We start from the raw sequence: 22,073 nt of genomic DNA, 5'->3' as shown, positions 1-22,073 counted from the left end.
AAGTTCGTAAAGGCGCTATGACTTCCAGTGGACAGTTAATGTTGCTTCATATCAACAAAAATACTATTTTCGTTTCATATAACAGAAAAAGATAACTATTTATGTTACTGTAGAGGGATATAGTTTCGGAGAAAAGATTTGCTCGGGGATAAAAAGAAAATGGCGAAAACTGTTGGAATGAACAAGCAGACCTCATAAAAAGAATGCATACAGCCATTTCTATTTACTCGAAAACTTAAGTTTGCGTTCTTTCCGTTCTCATATTTGCGCACATATGTATGTCACTGGGTTTCGTATAATCGCTGCGTTTCTAGCTAAGATTCGCCTTTAAAGACTTGGCCTTTCATGTGCTGTATGCTTAATCGTTCTTGTTTCATATAAGTAGCATCAATTACAGAATTTAACAGCAATACGTTGCTACTGTCTAGGAATTTGTAATATCACGCGACATATTTGGGGAAAATATGTTTGAAGGTAATTGGATTTTGTTGATTGGAAAAGAATACTCTGTTAAGAATTGAGGGATCACCAATTGTGATATGATTTTCAAAACAATGTTCCCGACCGGTGCAATTTTATAATGCCCTACATGGTGTGTATCCAGATGTGCATTATTCTCTACTCGGAGTAATCCCCATATATAGACTAGTTCGGAAAAATTTTATAACATACCTATTATATGCTTAACGTAAAGGCATTATTTCATTTTTAATCATTTAATCAAACTTATGTTAATTAGTTATTGTACGTTGTGTTAAAGTTACTCAGCAATAGCAAAAATATTTAATTTTCTCTTTCCGCTAACGAATGTTAATTAGTAATAGTATCTAGTTACCATTTGGTATCCTTTCATAAATTCACAATTACTCTGGTTTATTCTCTTGACTATGAACTGGGTGATTCTGCCATGAAAGGAACACTTAAAAACCCTCCAGTTCTCTCCTGAATTTAAAATTTAATTATATATATGCATTCCGCGTTTGCAAACAGAATATGAACACATGGTAAAGCCTAACTTTCAACCGCGTATGCAATCAAATCAACACTTTCTGTAATGTAAATAATAGGACTCTAAGCCGAGCGATAGACTGGCGCACCTAGAATATGAGATTTGTGTTAGTTTGTTAATCATCAGATCTCATCGTAAAAACGTTAGGTTAAACTTCACATTTACAGCTTCAAGTTAATGAAACAGTATTTCCAAACCGTTGTGTTAGAGTATCAAAACTATCCGGTAAACTGTGGTACCAAACGAAAAATGTTGGTTTGGTGGGACAACAAAATTCAAGTCTTAACCAACGAAACACTCAATATGCCTATTCGGATTATAATATGAATTTACTCAAGCAACATTTTCGGATCTACAGAACTTTAAACATTTAACGAGGCTAGAAAATCATTTATTTGTGATCTTATTAGTGTTTGTATATGGCTTGAGCGGTAGAGGCCAGTCAAAATTTAACAATCAGATTGTGAAAAGAGGATTTTTTCGCTCTTTGTGTAGGTTGCAGACAGAATGTTTTCTGTTTCCTTGGTGACTTGTGAGCCCTTGATCATATGCGAGCCACGAGCAACCTGCCCAAGGATCGAATGTGTCCTTGAAACAAGACTTCTTTGTCTTAACGCTTGGAAAAGGATTTATCATAAATATATTTCGTTGCAAGAGGTAAACACATGCGGCAGTTTTGTAAAAAAAGGCTTGACTTGGAGCATTGGTGTCATTTGTTGTTTATTTGCTCCTTAAACTAGGATGCAACCCAAAGTGTAGATAAATGTATTATTTACGTAAGAGACGTTTTGTCGGGGCGTGATGTATCTGGGAGAATTTCTCAAGGCGAACTAGAAGAGAAAAATGCCCTACTCGTCTTTCTTTGGTGCTGTAGAAAATATGTGTGGAGCTTAATTTTACTAGTTACGTGGTTGCAAATGGTTCCAGGAAAGAATTTGGTGGATTGTGTTTGACCAATTAAGTTCTGGCGAGGCATGGTTGCTTCAGGAAATGGCTTTTAATTAATAGTTACGTACTAAGTTAAAGCAAAATTTCTTACTTATAAGAAATTTTCTTATTTATAATTTTTAATTTCTTGCTTCTTATTTATAAGAAATAATCCAACTACTTTATGGTCGCAACTTATATATATATATAGATAGATAGAGAGAGAGAGAGAGATTTGTATATCTTTTTTAATTTTTCTATACTTGAATACAGGTAGATTATAATCTTATCAAGGTGAAATTATAATTTACATGTCAGTATAAGTATATAACAAGAGAAATGTGTGTTACTGAACAAGAATAATATAAGTATTTTACTAATTATTTATAATTTGTTTGAAAACAACTAATTATCTTAATTTTATGTCTAAAATCAAGCTTATATTCTGTCATCTGCACGGTATTTTTTACACAGGTTGTGGAATAAGAGGACCTCCTACACTGCAAAAAGAAAACAGGTTTATTACTGATAAACGCATATCGTATTTACCAATTTCAACAGGTAGCTCTCCCAGAATGTACGTTAACTTTCGATTTTGTGCACCGAAAATTTTGTCTTATTGCACGTTGGTCAAATTACTTATTTTGACATAGAAATATGATTTTAATTGTAAAAATTGCTTCTTTAACTACTTTTAATTGTATTTGGTATTTTATGTTATTTCTGTATTTTAAAATTTTTAATAAAGACATTTTGAGTTTTTGTGAACGCTTGCCTTGCCGCAAAGTGAGAACTAAATTGATTGAATGAGAAGTACATCTCTAATGAAATTAGAGGAAGTAAACTTAAATGAAGTGTAGCAAAAAATGTGTATAATTTAATAAGCCGTGCAAGAAGTCATATGGTGACCACATCAGATTTGTTTTATATGGTATAGTGTTTATACTATATGATATGATAGTCACATATTCAAGATAAATAGTGTTGTTTCTGTTATTCACAAATGTTTCGTACTTTGAAAACTGTTATTGGCAGAGAGTTAACTCTTTCTTTTAAATAGTTAATTACTATTCAATATTTTTATACAACTTAAAATATGAGAGAAACGAAATTATATATATATCATTGGATTATTGCAGAATAATAATTTTAAGTTTCCTGTGCATTACATCTTATGTTGGGAATTCATAAAGTCTTCAAAGAATGGTTTACATTTAAAATTCAAAAACATTTTCGAAAATGCTACGCATTGCTAATTTTTCCTAATTAGTGTCTTGTTACTACTCTTACTATTAAAGATAATATATCCGATCTCTGATGACTAGTTACCTCAGATGTTTTGTGAAAAATTGTATATAATGCTTCACACGTATCTAGCATTTCTACTTTCATTGCTGGTTCAATGCATTATTAATATTCTGCATTACAATTAATTCGAATTATCTAAATTTGAACATATTCCTGTGGGTATAAGATGCGTGTTTACAGAATTAGAGGTAGATATGATAAGCTTTTGATAATGTCGTTGATATCACATTCACTTTTTTAAAGAGATGAAAAGAAATAATCGCAGTTACTTATAAAAGAAAAATAAATGTTAAAACCTACGAAATTTTGAAGCTTTGTGAGTTCTTATTCCATGAGGCGTAAGATTACTTACAGCAATCGTTTGCAAGTTTTTAAGAGAAAATTATGTATTTGATTAGCAGAATTAATAACGCATATTTCTACTATTTTATATTATACACTTCATTTTCAGAGTTTTTCTTTAGTGCTCTGATAATGCTTATAGGATTAGTATAATTAATTGCCCCAATATGTAAGAATACATTAAGTGTATGTATGTGTGTGTATGGTTTAACTTATGCTAATTATTCTTATAAGTAATTACTAAACTTATTTTTATTCAAATAGAAATGATGACACACTGATGATTTGGCAGAAAAAAGTTTGAAAACTTACCGAACCTAAAAAGGTAAAATTTCATTATCTTATTGTTAGAAGAATGTATTATGATTTTGCATGCGCTTCCACTCCTTTTTTATTAATTAATTTGTATTCGTATTTAATGTCAGTGATAGTTTCGGAAACCAACTGAATTTATTATTACAACTGATTTTTATATTCATAGCTTAATTAATTATTCTTAAATTCTAAATAATTCCTAATTGTTTCTAAATATCTAATACAGAAGCTCTCAATGACATGAATATGTTCTCATTTGATTATTTTCTCAAAATTATTTAACCATTTTCTGAGAAAGGCTCATCAATTTGAAAAGTGTCGTCAGTTTCTTTGAACGATTTTAATGATATCAGTGGCCAACTTAAGTACACAAATAAGTGGGAAAATATGCATGTAGAGTATATAGATAGTATATGCTGTAGTAAGGTCTAAAGCTAGTTCAAAGTTGCTGACGATACTCGGGACAAACCGTTAAATGGTAAAGGTATCGTCAGAAGCGTTGAACTAACTTTTGAAACCTCATTCAACATGTAAATACACACATTTTACGCATTCATTTGGGTATTTAAGATGACCATTAATCTTTTGGCAATATTTGAATCATTAAAACCGTTCAAAGCTGCTGGTGACACTTTTCAAATGGACTAGTCTGACTCGGGGGGGGGGGGAACAGTGAGAATTGGATTATTCAATTATGGCAAAGCACACGAGACCTATCTGCTTAAAGGGAGAGATGCCTTCGTGGAGGACTTTTTAAGGGAAACTGGCTCGTATACACGTTACACATGGGGAAAACCACGAAAACGTCAATGCAATCAGCCCATTCGCGGGATTCGAAACTCGGACCGAACTACCAGTGTTCAGTGACTTTACCACTCGGTCGCTGGTGGGCGGAACAGTGAGAAGGTTAAGGACTTAATTCAGTTTTACCCTTTGTTCAAGTATGCGCAGTGTCTCTAAAACGCGTTACGATGCGTTTATTTTCACAGCTGTTGGTCATTTTTTGATGTAAACAATGACTTTTATAAAAACAATAAATTCAAAATTTGTATATAGTCCCCCAACTCCTGTAGTTATACTTAGTAGAAGTTTAGACTCATTCTATAAAATAAAACAAAAAGATTTGACTCCCGCACTATAAATATTAATCGAGGTGTTCAATTTTAAAGTTTGAGATGATATTTAGGGATCTTACCTAAATCAAAGAGCAAAAATAAGTTTGCGTTTGTACATAAATAAAAATTAAATATCAGATTAGATAAAGGTTTCTAATGCTAATAGATTGAGTGATGAACACTGCTTCGATGATTATCGTAAAAAAGTGCTGTGCAATATAATCGTCCCACCCTCCAGCGAAAAGACCTTACAAAATCACGGCTTAACGTATTGGCGGGTAGCCAACTCTGATGTTATTGCCATCAATTAAAATTGAAAAATATTTCTTATTCGGTGATAATGTATTCTAGTAAAGCAATAAAACCGCGTGGGAATGTTTACAGTATTTGAAAAAATACATACTATTTGTATGAAAATGCTTTTGGCATATCATATGTAACAAAATTATGAATTAAAAAGTGCTGCATACTTGTAAATCAGTAAGGAATAACATTTATGATAGAAAATGAAGAAAACAAAAGCAACCTCGAATTATTCAAATTCATTATCAACCGATCCCTTGAAGAAAGCGATAACAATTGTTTTATCAATCAAAAATCCAAAAGATGTCACAAAGTTTGGAATTAAATGTCTCATTCAGTTTCTATAGGTCGCAAATGTTTACCAGCAACATTCAGTCTTTAGCTTAAGCGCTCGATTATTCCGTGGATACTGAAAACTCTAGAGTCTTACCGTTCATAGAAGATAGCAATATATGTCATACAGTATAGGACGCATGATATATTCATAATATGTTGATTTTTAATCGAAATATTGATAAATATGTCGTGTTTTCGGAAGTATATGACATACGCTGCTCATTGTAAATATTTCATTTCATGTTATGACACTCTCGAAATTGACCCTGAATTTTAGTTCATTTTAATATAAAAAAGTTAATAAAGACAAAAAAAATTAAATAGTTAAAAACAGGTTTATTTTTAAACATTTCTGCGTTCTAAAAATTAAAAAATATTAAATGACACTAAAAAAGTGAAACTATTATATATTTTGTAAAAGATTCAAAGGTCTGGCTTTTATTATAATTGCGACCCATTTTGAGTCAGACTTAAATTCGATAATTTTGATTTATATTTTGAAGATACGTGAATCAGCATATTGATGACTCCAAAATTAAAAAATATCAAACGACACTAGAAAATGAAAATAATACTTATTTTTAAAATATTCAGACGGGAAATATTTCTCACCCTTAAAAATATCAAAATGAGAAAAGTGAAAATATTAAATATTCAGAAAGTTATAAAGGTAATGAATCTTATACTATAAAATAGTGTAAAATCTTAAATTTAAACCTATATAATTTCTCATTGTTTAGAAATGAATTTGATAATATTAAAGCCTATTATGCATGGAGATGCAATATAGGAGATAATAATCATATTGTAGATTTTGTTTATAAAATATAATGATATACTTTTTGTATTCTCGTTTTATAGCTATCCTAAATAAAATTATTTAAAAACTGTTTTCTAATAAATAGAAAAACTCAATAGCCTCGGATATTATCCTAAAACATTAAAATTGAAAAATTATCCTGAGAAATATAATCAGATTTTATTAAAAAAAATTCAAACTAAATATGGAGATCTTGTATAGTAAAACATGAGCTAGATGATAAATAAAAAGAGTGTTTTCTTTAAAAAAAAGTCACGGAGGTATTTATGATAAAACAAACAAGAAAATTAACAAAGGAAATTACATATTTAATTATAAAGGCGTAGTGGATTTACAATATACGTATGAATTAGAAGAATCTTAAACCACTCATTTTTCAAACAAAAAAACTTTAACTTATGCCAATTACACTTTTATCTAACGGAAACTGTTTATCCCTGTTACGGAGGTTTAAAGAAACAATGATTATATCGGAATATTTACATAGTTTAATCTCCCGCCTGAATCTTTTGCGAAGTACGTACCATGTTTTATTTTTTCGGTGTCATTTGATATTGTTTAATTTTGGGAGTCATCTATATGCTGACTTACGTATCTTCACAATATAAAATCAAAATTACGATTTAATTGTAAATTAAGATCTGACCCATTTTAAAAATTCAAAATGGGTCAGAACTGAGATATTTGATTTTTAAATGATTGATAATCAATTGATTTCAATTGAAAATCAATTTATTTGCTGGGGGTTAGGATATAAAAAATAAATGTTTAAATCTTAAAAAAAGACTCTTTTTTGTGAACTATTTTAATCTTATTGATATTAAAACTTTTTGATATTAAAATGAATTAAAATTCAGTGTTGATTTCGAAAGTGTTGGAGAATGTCATAGGGCATAAGATGTTTATAATGAGCAGCGTATATCATATACTATAGGAAGCATGACATATTCATCAATATGTTTATTAAAAACCCAATGTGTTGGTTTTTAATCAACACATTGGAATATGTCATGTTTCGTATAGGGTGTAACATACACTGAAGTGACAAAAGTCATGGGATACCTTCTAATATTTTGTCGGTCCTCCTTTTGCCCGACGAAGTGCAGCAACTCGACGTGGCATGGGTATAAGTCGTTGGAAGTCCCCTGCAGGAGTATTGAGCTATGCTGCCTCTATAGACTTCCATAATTGTGAAAGTGTTGACGGTGCAGGGTTTTGGGCACGAACTGACCTCTCGATGATGTCCCATAAATGTTCGATGGGATTCATGTCGGGCGATCTAGGTGGCCAGATCATTCGCTGGAATTGTCCAGAATGTTCTGACCAATCGCGAACAATTGTGGCCCGGTGACATGGCGCATTGACATCCATAAAAGTCCCATCGTTGTTTGAGTACGTGAAGTCCATGAATGGCTGTAAGTGATCTCCAAGTAGCTGAAGGTATCCATTTCCAGTCAATGATCGGTTCCGTTGCACCAGAGGACCGAGTCCATGCCATGTAAAAACAGCCCAGACCATTATGGAACCACCACCAGCTTGAACAGTTCCTTGTTGACAACTTGGGTCCATGGCTTCGTGGAGTCTGCGCCACACTCGAATCCTACCATCAGCTCTTACCAACTGAAATCGTGACTCATCTGACCAAGCCACGGCTTTCCATTCGTTTAACCGATATGCTCACGAGCCCACGAGAGTCGCTGCAGGCGATGTCGTGCTGTCAGTAAAGGCATTCGAGTCGATCTTCTGCTGGCATAGCCCAAGGAAGACAAATTTCGCCGCACTGTCCTATCGGACACATCCCTCGTACGTCCCACATTGATTTCTGCGGTTATTTGACGCAGTGTTGCTTGTCTGTGAACATTGACAACTCTACGCAGACGTCGCTGGTCTCGGTCGTTAAGTGCAGGTGGTCGGCCACTGCACATGGTGGGATGTTATGCCTGAAATTAGATACTCTCGGCACACTCTTCACCCTGTGGATCTCGGAATGTTGAATTCCCTAACGATATCCGAAATGGAATGACCCATGCGTCTAGCTCCAACTACCATTCCGCGTTCAAAGTCTGTTAATTCTCGTCGTGGGGCCATAATCACGTCAAAGCCTCTTCACATGAATAACTTGAACACAAATGAAAGCCCTGCCAAAGCACTTTGCATTTATACATTTTCTACGCGATACTACTGCCATCTGTATATTTGCATATTGCTATCCCATGACTTTTGTCACTTCAGTGTATGTTGCTCAAGAGCTTTGACTCGGAAGGAAACTGTGACACTCCAGCAGGCTTGGTAACCACCTGCATTCTCATGGGTACCACAAGACACAGAAACGTGGGCCAAGCCCACAATACACTCATTTATAGAACGTAGAGATCATGACCTTGATACGACTCTACGTTTTCTACGCTCCTCGCTCTTACATTATTATCCTCTTGACATCTTTTTGAGCGTTGTGGTGAATAAGACTGAGCAAAAATTCTCAACAGCCCCTTAGGAACGGGGAACTATTGGTAATAATGCAAAGGGAATGCAATAGTACAAACGGCTAAGGTATTAATAATGATGCAAATTTACATACTCGTTGTGCTTATAAAAGGGATAGAAAATGTAACAAACTTGTAGCTAGTTTTATGGGCTCGAAGAAGCTATGGCCCGTACTAAATTGCAAATCAGCACCTATACAAATTACTTCGTATTTGCTATTAATACGTACAAGATTAAAATTACGCCAGTTCTACTAGCTTTGCTAAACGCATATGAAACATTTCCTTATATTTCAGTAATATTTAAATCAAATGCTACAATATAATTCATATAAATCATTAAAGAATAAAGTTTTAATAATACTACTAGAAAATTTGAAGTTAAGTTTTCGCAACAAGGCATCGAACGGCTATTTACTGTTAGAAATTATTACTATTCATATCCTGTCTGAGTATGTAGCCCGTATGTAAGAAGATCAGATGATTGCGGATAGAACGATAAATTTTAGGCAATCTTCAGTCTGCGAGGTTTAAGCTCTAGCCGACATTTAGAATTACTCTCATTCTCATCCGGAAACCAAAAGCTACAGTAGTTCAACCACATAAAGCTGCATCGTCGTATTATTAATGATGCCATCGTGGTATATCAGAGAATTCAGATTGCCTCACAACTGAGCGTATCTTTATTGCCCTAATAACAAGGTTTATAGCAGATTAATATGGACTTTCCAAGCCATAGATTAAAAATACTGCTACTTACTGCTTGGCATCGATACTCCCCGAAGAACTTTACTATTTGGACAGAAAGCAGATTTCTCTTCGTCAGAGATTATAAAGCAGCTCGCTGTACTTATTTTCCTGGGCAAAAGACAAGTAATTCCATAAGCATAAAATTAACCCTTGTGTATTGTATCTGTTGGTAGTCTTTAAGGAAGAAAACAGTTTTAAAATTTGTATAATATTTTAACCATGCTATGTGAAAATTTGTCATATGAAAGTGAGATTCAAGCATCAGTGTTCACTTCAAATCATTTTCGAAGATAAAGCTCTTTCATTGATAACATTCTAATGATCATCCTTTAGCTTTCAAAGTTTTTTTAAGTTTTAAAGTTCTCTTTCGTTGGAACACCATTCCATATTTTAGTGTAGGGAGAAAAACTACATAGAACAGAAAACAGTTAATCCGAATTAATTGCGTATCAAGAAATGAATATCTGAAGAAATTATTCTGGATAATTTTTGGTAGCTACTTTCCAGACATAAAACTATAAAAATGTGTATAAGGCAATTTTAAGCAAACGCATGAATTATAATTTAGTTTACACCTCCATAAAATATATTTACATATTAGTATTTTTAAAGCAACGAGGTCATTATTTGAGTTTTTCCCCATCATAATTGTGACGCCTAGCTACATCATAACATTTACTACGTTTCGATGTCTTAGATCAGTGTTAGTTTCATAGAGAATAGAATAAGTAAGTAATGTACATCAATAATTATACATATATGTAATGATAGCAGAATTTTAGAAGCATTGAATGTAAGAACACTAAGACGTAGCTGCGCAAAAATGGCGTAGATACGTGATGCTCTTAGCGTCCATCCAGTTTGAAGAATAAGCAGTTGAGACGAATTAAATTCCAGATTTATTTAAATTCACATTTCGTGACGACAATTCACTTGGCACTCCAATCGTGCCCACTTCCAGAACATTCACAATTTTGAAACTATCATAGCTATCATAGTTAGAAGCTATCATAGCAGCACATAGATGATTAAAGCAAAGCATCATAACAGGATGAAAGCTTAAGCGAAAAGAGTAAGAGTGTCGTAGTAGTAATGCAAAGGAAGTATGGAGGGAGGCAAAAGTTTCAGTGTTAAGTTTTGGTTTACAATTTAGTGATTGGTATCTGCATTAAGGGTTACGTAAGATCGCATGATTAATTTGAATGACGCAATTTAGACTTATGGCGCTATTTCTAAGGTAGAGAAAGGAAGTCCGCAAATTAAATATGAAATAAAAGGGGTTACCGCCAATTAAAATTAGTTGTTTGCTTTTATATATTTTCTCTTTCTTATATACATGTAAGATAAAAAGAATATGTAAATCAAAATTATAATTTAAACTAACGGTAACTATTTTATTCTCCCTCTCTGTTCTAAAAATCGTAATAATTTCTCTGGATTGCGTCATTTCTAGATCATTCCATTTTGCATGCCCTGCGCAACGCTGAAGACGTAACTCTTGGGAACTAAAACTTTTCTAACTTAAACCAAAACTTTTCTCCTGCCTGCCTATTACATAAATGCGCCACTTTCAGCTTTAATCTCTGTGCTGCTTTGTCGTTGTTTCGTTGCGCTCACTTCCTATCGCAATAATATCAAAAATGTAATTCTTCTTGAATAGGCACGATTGAACTGTGGCCACAGATATCAATTGCAAATGAAAATGGAATTAAAACTGCCTCGACTGCCAAGTTTCTTAGATATTACGAAGTCAACATATTAGCATACTGCGCCATCAGAATTCGTTCTCTTCAGTATAGATGAAGTATGTACGCTAAACAACACTGCTACGCTTCTACATTTCAGTGTTCTTACATCAGTGCTTTCAAAATTGTGCTTTAATTATTTATATATATATATATGGGTTAGGTTGGGTATATTTTTGACATTGCGTAATTAATTTGACTATTTCTCAATGGGGATTAGTTTTTATAAAGTATGCTTGTATATTATTTTTAATTTGTGTAATCAAATAGTCAAAAAAGACGAAACGTGTATTCAGGATTTCTAAATCGTTCTTGTTTAATGCTTTAAGTAATTATCTCCTGATGTGTCTAATTGGAACATTAAACAACGAATAATTAATTTACATTCTGCTTTTTGCGTTTTTCTTAATTTTTTTTTAATTTAATGGGTTTTTTTAAAGATTATTGTAAATGATAAGATTGACTAATTCTTTGATTTATTTGCAAAATATTTTCCGTTACAATAGTTCTTTTAACTTCCAGGATAGTATACTTTTGTCTAGCAAAAAATATTTCATTCTGCAATTTGACATGTTAATGTTGTTTTTTGAATTGTTTTATTTTTGTTCCAATTTTAATCTGTGTACTTCCTTTCTGATTTAACTGTTATCTCTCGATTATACATACATATATATATATATATATATATATATGTAATGTCCAGCTCTCTCTCTATATTATATATATATATATATATATATATATAATTGAAACAGAGAGAGAGTGAGTGGTCATAAAAAAACTTCCCTGATATATGAACTCCCAGCGGCCAATTCGCTCAACCACTCGAAATGAAATTTCAGATATTGTTATTTGAAGGTATGCACTCGAGGTTGTGATGATTTAAAACATTACAGATCTGAAAATTACGGTCTTAAAGTCGCGGAGATCTCGAACTTACAAACAAAAAATTAATGTTTAATACTTAAAATAATCTCTTTAAATTTGATCAAATTTGATTAATTTATGATTGATGAATTTTTCAGATTATTTAAAGTATTAAACTTTAATTTGTATCTTGTTTCGTTCAGAAACATGTATTTACTTCACTCGTTGCACCAAACTTCTGATGAAGATTACGCGAAAGATGTAATTTCTTTTTCCTTTTCCTATTCATGTTTTATTTTGACATTTTACATTTTGCATTATTACCACCGCTTGTTGCTCATTTCAGTGCGCTATTGAAATAGGTTTTCAGATGCTTTTATAAGTATTAGAATTCTGTTTATGAACATGTATATGCTTCGCATTGCTAAGTGGATATTTTGAAACAAGTAAATAAAATATAGTATTCATTTCATACCGCATTACCTATCACTGTGGAATTCATTTACTGAATCGTTTTAAAAAATTACTCTCATGCTATAGCATTTTGAAAGTGCTCGATACGCTTTTATTCACAGCGCCATCTGTCGTCCAATAATGCTCCATCATGCTCAGAAATTCTTCTTAGTGCTTTTAAACGGAAAAATTTAAAATGGTGAGGAAGGAAAATGCCATTTGGTACCCATCTTTGGAAAGTTGTTCAAGTGTAGATGAAGTATTCTAACGATACTGGTCTTTTCAGATAATCTTCGTCTCTGAAAATTTATATTTCATCTTCTCCTTTTATCGCTTTGAGAATTTTATCATATTCTGTTTTCTATATCTTGTTATTTTTTTGCTTCAAATCAATGAAAGAAGTTCCCTGTGAGGATAGAAATCTAATTTTTTTCTTACTTACGTGTGGATAATTTGAACTCTTTGCTTCAGAAATAAATGTATGTCATTTATATTATTTATAATACAGTCAAATGTCATTTATAAAACCAAAAATGTCATTTATATTACCGTTAAATTCATGAAAGTATCAACAATTTTAATTCATTGACGTTAATTCATTCATTAATTCAAGAATGTCTATAAAATGTACTTTCTCATGTTTTTGATGTCAGAGTGATAACTAGTTTGGCATTAGTAATATCTGACATCATTTCTTAAATAACCAATCAAAGTTAACCGGAAAATATATTGAGTTTAGTTACATATTGAGCTGTTTATACAGCATGGAAACCACTTATTTATTCCAGGTAATATAGCTAGTGCAATATTTGCCAATCAAAATATTTTTAAGTTCTGGAACACTTGCTTTTATATCGTGCATATGTTTCTTCTACTACGTAAATGCACCACTGATAAATCCAAGAAAAATACTGTAGAATATCATTTAACTTTCTAGCCCGCTATTTTGTATTAATTTCCTTTTCTACCAGCCTCATTTCCATTTCTCTGCCAGAATATAAATTTCTAGCTCACACGATGTTCAAATTACATATTGAGCTGTCTATACAGCATTTAAAGAATCAGAATGTGTTCCAGCCTACTTGAAGACCACGTTGCTAACTTTGATTCTCTAGCGATTATTTTTCTGGGCGTTGAGTTGCTTTTACCATTAGGTTTCTTTACGCCGACTTAGGTAAGAGCCAACCTGCGCACTTGTTAAACTGTGAACCCGTTAGGCTATATTTAAATTTTATTAGTTTGAGTTCATCCGTTACCTTCGATTTAAAGCCAAAGCTATTGGCTTCTGTAAGCACGAGTTTGCGCAGCCTTTTAAAATTTATCTGTATTAATAAAGAGTCCTTTACACCTTTTCCCAATCTCTGTGGTACTTACATCGTGGTCCCAGTTGTTTTTTAGGGTTCTGGTCTAATTTTAAGCTACGTAAGAAGGCCAGACCGTATAAGATTTTTGACGTATGCAATCCGTGGTGAAATAACTAACAGCATATGTCAAAATGTTTCACCAGCTTATGTGGCGGCTAGTATAACTGATACTTTTTTAAGCATCATTACTGCCATAATGGAAAGATTGTATATAATGTATTCGTTTTTAATATGAAGTTTTGCCCGATGCTTAGCAATGCTTTTGCTGCTTGCTTAGTCTTCTAGCCTTCTCGGTTTTTAGAATATCAAATAAAAATATTTTTAAATTTGATTTTTTAGCTTTTATTGGTCTAATGAATGCCTTTATAGAAGTAAAATGAAGAAGTCAGAAGTTACAAATATTCAGAAGCTATAATTCTCACATTGGACGCTAATGACTTCAGATTTTCATTTTTAAATCTTCAAATTTATCCGATAAAATTCAGGAAGAAAATCCATTTATGCCAATTGGATATCAAAGGTTCTCATGATTAGTAAGATCACAAACATTATTCTGCAACTTTGTATGTGAAATATATCGTTAAAAAAATTCGTTTATAAATATTCATAAAACCATTGGTTGGATGCATTACACTACGTCAGCTAAATCCAATATAAGATATCATTTAAGTCCCCTAATTAGATATTTTATCTTAATTGACTATCTTCTAATTTTCATTTTCCCTTAAATTTCTAGCTTGCTGGATATTCAAATGAATAGAAAGAAGAAACAACAACAAAATAAACTTTGAAAAATCACAAGTGATGACGGAATGGCTTATGGCCCCTATCACTGGTACTCCTGTCATTGGTACTCGGCTAGCACGCCTAGTGCCGAGTACATGACGTTCTGTCGAACATATTTTGAACTGTTTGGTACCTCTCTAGGGAGGAGATTTATGCCAAATCCCCTCCTTCTACTCGACCCATCTTTGGATCTTGCCTGACTTGGTCAGAATGCGGAGGAACAGCAACAGAAACAACAAAAAGAAGAGTCTAATTAAAGGAAGGTTTTAGAGCATAGAATCAGAGCATGTTCTTCGTGATGAAGGCCACGTTGTGGCCCCACCAGCGGCCGAGCGGTAAAGACGCTGAACACTTGTAGTTTGGTCCGAGGTTCGAATCCTGTGAACGGGCTGCCTGCATGGGCTTTTTCGTGGTTTTCCCCGTGTGTAACGTGTATACGAGCCAGTTTCCTTTAGAAACTTCCGTTAGACTAGCTTATTTAATCTAGCTCTAGTTAATCAATTATTTTAAATTTAAGTCGTAATTGTTGGCTTCTGGAAGCACGAGTTGGTTCCGACTCTTAAGTTATATTTAAGTTAATATTTCCTTTCCCTGTATCTATGGTGGTGCTTAAAAGACAAAGCGATCGTTCGCATATTATCTTTTAGAGTTTTGGATCTAGTTTATATTACTTAACACGACCAAACTCTATATCATCATAAAATGTAAAAGTTGAATATATTATTAGAATCATCAAATGAAGATAGTTCATTCTTTGTAAATCGTTGAAGCAATTACAATTACTATCTAAAGGATAATTAACGATATGATGTCATTTGGAATCACAGTACTTTGCGCTTTATCTGTTTTCCAGGCGTGAATAATTAAATCAAAGATGTTGCATCGCTTGAGCAGATAAACTTGTCAGGCCGTATGTTTTATAAATGTTCTAATAGATTAATCTAACGCAACGGCCCCCTCAAATCAAAATGGAAAGCTTTAGTTATCGATATTAATGCGAATAAAGATATCAATTATTAAAAAGTATGTATACGCTTTTAAACTCTAAACTAATTAAGCAATGCAGTCTTTTAATTTTAAATCAGAGATCTTACACCACATCAAATGCAAATAATATTTTCTGAGAACTGGCAGTTTGGAAGTAAGTGAGAAGTATGTATCTCTGATTTGTAGCGTTTGCCATGCTTTATAGACGATAAATACTTTGGTAATGTAATGTAAAGTAATGTAGCAGGAAAAAAAAAAAGAAATATTGAGCTATAGAGGCTTTTAAGACAAGGAATGAAATCTACGATATTTCTGATATTGAAGCAGTCTGACACTGAGATACTGTCTGAGATATAAAAGCTGCCTTATATAGCGTTAGATAACTTGCCAGATCTGCTCAAAAATATGCATTCTTGACGTGACAGCTGCAGCCAATATCTCGCTATTTCGGGTTGTATTGGGATTTTTCCATTCCAGGCTTGGCATGGGAATGCTGAAAGAATTTTGAACTTCATTTTATATATCGCGATGAAAAAACAACAGAAAGGTGATATGACATGTATACGAGCTCAGAACAGAAGCAGGAAAATTGAAATTTCTTTTTCTTCAGTTCGCGAACTATATGCCCGTGAAATAAAGGATAAAACTGAATGACTCAAGAAATTTGCAAGATTTTATGAGGACAGTCATTTTCGATGCGGAAGAAATTTTTTGTAGCATAAAAAATATTGTCTTATATACATAATGCCCGGAAACTCGATAATATGTATCCGGGGACTTTCTTTTATATAAGTAGAGTTTCATTATCGGGATTACAGATATCCGGAATTTCAAATATCTGGATCACATTTCTTTATGCCATGCCAAGTAAAATCAAACTCGCTCAATTTATTCCTATGCTCGATCAATGTCCTCTTAATCTAGTCTATTTTTATATGATTTTAATATTTTCGTTTGCTTGTATACTACTTCAAGAAGAATATTTATCATTATTTTATGTCAGTTTATGTTATTTATGTCTACAATATTATTTTGCATCAAAACAAAATGTCATCAACTTAATTTTTGTTGAACAGTAATGTGTTATGCGTTTTGTTTAAGTGAAAAAAAAAATAAATTCTTTTAATTCGGCATACGTAATCAAAGCATGTCTGTAAATTTAATTTCGTGGCCTGCTCAAGCGAAAGAAAATTTAATTACTTTAATTTAGTTGAAACTAGAGGAAGTACCCGATGCTACTTAAGTTTTATATTGAAAGTTATATTGAAAGTTACATTGAAAGTAACGTATCTAACAACAGAGAGAACGATATCGCCTGTGTGACCTGTTAGTTCTACGTCTGAATATAATTTTATCGTATTTCCTCTTAATTTCATTCCAATTATATTTATACTTTGCAATTTATTTATTTTATAAACTAGAAAGCCCGGCGGTCCTACCAAATGACCGCTGTTCTAGATACTATAAATTGTAATTAAAATGATTTGTGCAAAGGTGTCTGCTATTTCAAACTGAATTACCCAGGGCATGCGGCGAGGACGCCGCTACTCAAGGCCATCTTAGCTTACTGCCCCACGGGCTTCCCCCTTCTACTTGCTTAATTGCTTAAAGTAGAGTGCAATGAAGGAAACCACTGGCGGTACATTTCTTAAGCTAGCTCAGTAAATAAAGGTGATTTAAATAATAAAATGTTAATTCACATGTCAAAGATCTCTTTGTACACAACATTTCTTGTGTAGATCTTTCCATCATTTTTAAGCTCGCCTTGCAGAGGACCATCCATTATTTTTAATTTTACGTGCGTTCCTTCACGAATTATTGAACAGGCAACATAAAGTTGACCGTGTCCAAATGCAGGCTCAGGTAAAAAAAATGCCAACACGTCTCAATTGAAACGGCAACCCTGTGTTTTGGAAACTTCACCCCATTGGCTAGTACAGTTACGCAAGCAACCAATAAACTATCGGCGACAAACAGACACTTAAGCACTTAATATATTAAAGATATTTATTAATTTCATTTTGTTTGTATTTTCATCGTTGTCGGTTTTTACCGATTGCATATTTCCGAATTCTATTATATATAGATGTTAAATTTATTTATTAAATCTTGAATGCACGTGCTTTTGTATTTTTAATTTTTCCGGCTTAGCTTTTCCTTAATATTCGTCACGCAATGCACTGCACGGGGAATAAAACATTTTACAGTTATGCAAGTAACCCATAAACTATCGGCGACAAACACTTAAGCCGCATATATATATAAGATTTATACCCTCCATTATTTTTCACAATTTATGTTTATATCTTTCGCATAATTTTGTTTTAACCGCATCTGAATCTTTCTTAGGATAAACTTATTTGATTTTTTTATGAAAGTGATAGACAAGTTAACATATATCAGTTGAGTATTTTTTGTTTCATTTCGATGTTTTAACGATGTTTTAGCAATATAAAGATTTGTTTCGTTCTGAATTTAAAGCTATGTTTCACGTATTTTTTTACTAAATTAATATTTAGTCTATTGTATAGTTTAGTATTTCCTGTCGATCTGTAGATATTACAGTTTGTTAAATCTTTTAAGAATAAAGCTTATATTATATATATATATATATATATATATATATATATATTCGTTTTATCTCTCTGTTTCGTATTTAATTTCACAATAATCAGTCTTTCTAATATTAAATAGGAAATATTTTAAGTGATTTACGACATTCATATAACTTTGCTCTGCATCATTACAAAGAATATCTTCTTCGGGTTTTCTAATCATAAATGTCTTATATCTGATAAGACTAAAAGTGTTGAAATATATTTTCATAAATATACTCAGTTATATTTTTCTTCACTTATCAATTACTTCCTTAGATAAATGTCACGCCAACGTTTAGAGAAATAGAAAATTCTTAAAATCGATTATTTAATCTCGCCAAAGTCACTCTGTTAGTCACGGAAAAAACGTTTTTTTCCCCCTTAAAGTTTGCGATATTGTTCAGATAGCTAAAACGATCCACTTTAAGGATTTCATCAGCTCATAATTACACTCCCCCTGCCTTCGCCATAACCCATGAGTTTAATAACTAAATTTGAAGAGCCTTTCTACTCGTAGCTAGAAATGGAAGGTATTAAGAACACACTACTTCTAGTGAGTGAAAGATTAATTTATTTCTGTTCTAAAAAAGTCTCAGTGATTTCCGAACTTAACGTTTTCTTGTTATGCAGCGTATTACAAAGACTCCAGGGCACAATATAATTTGATCCATATGCCTTCTATTGCATTTACGCTAAAGGGAGTATTTATGGCTCTTGAGGCGAAAATACATCTGTGTAGCAATATGTAATAGACAGGATGTATTTATACTTTCATTGTATTTGTATTATACAGGATAAAGATTTCTTCAAAGAATAATTCTTAAATCTTAGCCATAGTTCCATGGATCAAATTTATGAAATGTATCAAATAAAGTAAGTATTGAAATAATGCTACATCATTTAGTAAGAATTTTCAACTTGCAAACCATTTTAGTAGGAATGTGTTGCACTTAACATTTATACATGTGGTGCTATATGGATTATGGAGAACGACGTTACGTAGAAAAAAAAAATTTAAATTACTTTAAACGTTTAAATTACTGTCTACTTAATTAACTAACTCTTTCTGGTGCCGCGACATTTAAAAAAAAAAACTACTAGCCCTCTGATAATCAAAATCAAAACTTAACTCGTTAAATTAAAGGAAAAAAAGAGGAATATCCTCCCTGGTATTTCGGTAGAATCAAAGATTATTTATCAAAACAAAATGTAAAGATTTATTTTCGTAGCATATTCGTCAATCTGCTATCTCTCACTAAAATAACACTGATTCATATCTCCAATCTAAAAACACATAATTTTCAATACTAGTCTAGAGATAGCCCTAAACCACTTTATATTTAAATAAAACACAGAACTCTTCAAAACACCAGAGAAAGATCAATCTCACACTAAAGAAGTCTAATCACCAATTCAAACAAATTAACTAAGCCGATCGTATAGTCACAAAACGCTAAAAATTGATTTTAATCAGGTTCGAATTGGAATAAACCGTGTTTCCGTAAAGATCGCATGGTTACCTACAGTAGACCACAAAATAAAGCTCAAATAAAGCATAAAACAATTAAATCAATAAACACATTTATTTAATATTCCATCAATAAACACATTTATTTAATATTTTTATAATTTAAGATAGTTGGCCAGACTACCCCTACAAACATTTTCTAAAAGTTACTCCAAATTTCTCATTGGATGGCTTATCTCTCATTAGGAGTATGAATATTACAAATCATTAATTAATAATTCACATTTAGATGGAACATTTTATCTTCTGAAATTTTGTAATCAATTAAATTACTTGTTAATATACTGAAATTACAATTACTTCAGTGAAAATTTCTTTTCAGAAATATTACTTTTTAGACATATCGAAATTAAATATAAACATGACCGTTAAACAGTAAAAAAAAATAACTTCAGTCCCTCTAATTTAGACAAAACACTAGAAAAAAACAAAACGAGAGGAAACAGAAATTCACTCACGAAATCCGCGTACACAAGACTGAAAGACTCGGTGAGCTGCCCGATCCAGCCACAAATCGTCGAAACAAAAACAGTCTAAAACTTCATCTTTGTCAAGAAAATTGACACTGAAATCTGCACAGCGGGAATTTTCTCATAGTTTCAGCACTATACGCTGTCTAGTAGCATTTTAACTCTGAAATCAGTCTTCCCTTTTATTTCGAAGTTCCTCTGAAGATAACCACAGGAGAGGGACAACCGGAGACAACAGACCACGACAGACATGAGGAAATGACTACTCCACTCTTTGCATATTGTCCAAAGAAATCTGGAACTCTAGCTGGACTTCAGCGCGAGCAATTCGGACTCCACAAGTGAAAATTATCAGCGGCGAATTTTTCAAAAAAACGTTGCCGGTCAGGGATAACGCCGGACCTATATCTTCCGCCATTTTCGCCAATGTCATTCCGATGGGAGCCAGTGACGAGCTGAGATCCGTTCCCGCAGCCAGACCCAAGGGGACGCGGTAATATCCTTTCACTGCAACCCGCGGTCGACCCCCGAAGGACCGTAGAGTTCCTTCTCCGCTCCCTCTCAGAAGAGTTAGTCAAGTCTAATTCCAAAAAATCTCACAAAATTCTCTGCTATCCCTCCTGCCTCTCGTGCAACGGCTTAAGAAACCTCGGTTGACGCTCACAATGTAACGCCTCTAAAATCACTCTTGGCTCAAACAATACTGAAACTAAAAATTAGCCAATCTTAAACAAAACTTGAACTCCCTCTAGCCAACTAGAATAGAGGTGATAAACAACGACCGAAATTCGAAGAAATTCAGAACTCTGTACAAGATGATGTACCCTTTCGCGCGCAAAACAGAAAGAACGTCTTCAACCCATAATTTTGTCAAATAACGTCGCCCTTTAGAACTATTCGCCTCTTTCAACCCCCCCACAAGGGAAAAAACGCAGCTGGCCGCTTCGTGGGAAACAGAAGTAACAGCCTTCGCCCTTTTAGCTGTATAAAAAGTTTCTGCTAACTTAAAAGAGCTTTGCCGTAAATGAACGAATAGTTCAAACAAAACTATATATTAAACATTAATTCTTAAATAAGAACATTACAATTTCCTTATTCACAGTAATATAATATGTACTAAATGTACACAATAAAAATAATATATAATAATATCCATAACAATTCATTTCCTTATTCACAGTAAATGAATATAATTATTGTACACAACAAAAATAATGCATAATAATTTCCACAAAACTATCAGAATCTTACAGTTACGATGACACAACTAGAAGGCTACAATTCTTCTTAAGATCAGTCGAATATCCAACCATGCCGGGATCCGTCTTGCAGCCATATAATCTATCTACTAAGCAAAGGTTCCTTATACCTTTGTTTTTTTTTTCCTTAAACAACGTTTATCTTAAAATTTCAAATTTTGCATTGAGAAGGAAACGTACATATGTATGTTGGCAAATGTTGACTGAGAGAATGTTTTGGCATCCGATAATGTTACGGGTCCCAGGACATTGACCATCCATCCATGTTACTATAACCATAGACTTTACTGTGCGTTTTGTGGAGACCAT

The 22,073-nt window shown here is 32.8% G+C and overlaps 1 protein-coding gene across 13 annotated transcripts in view; it reads left to right on the top strand.

Moving 5' to 3' along the window:
* The window catches only part of LOC118181291 (FMRFamide receptor-like), a 647,035-nt gene that overhangs the window by 561,923 nt on the left and 63,039 nt on the right, over positions 1-22,073 (top strand). For all 13 annotated transcript variants that reach the window (XM_085806839.1, XM_085806834.1, XM_085806838.1 and 10 more), the window contains one exon: positions 3,851-3,911. The gene's annotated coding sequence lies outside the window, so the exon portion shown is untranslated. The remainder of the gene's footprint in view (positions 1-3,850; positions 3,912-22,073) is intronic.

The sequence above is a fragment of the Stegodyphus dumicola genome, chromosome 12, assembly GCF_044657685.1.
Source record: "Stegodyphus dumicola isolate Sdum_Otavi_A_Nest chromosome 12, ASM4465768v1".
In the NCBI taxonomy this organism is placed as follows: domain Eukaryota; kingdom Metazoa; phylum Arthropoda; class Arachnida; order Araneae; family Eresidae; genus Stegodyphus; species Stegodyphus dumicola.
This window is presented reverse-complemented; position numbering and strand designations above follow the sequence as displayed.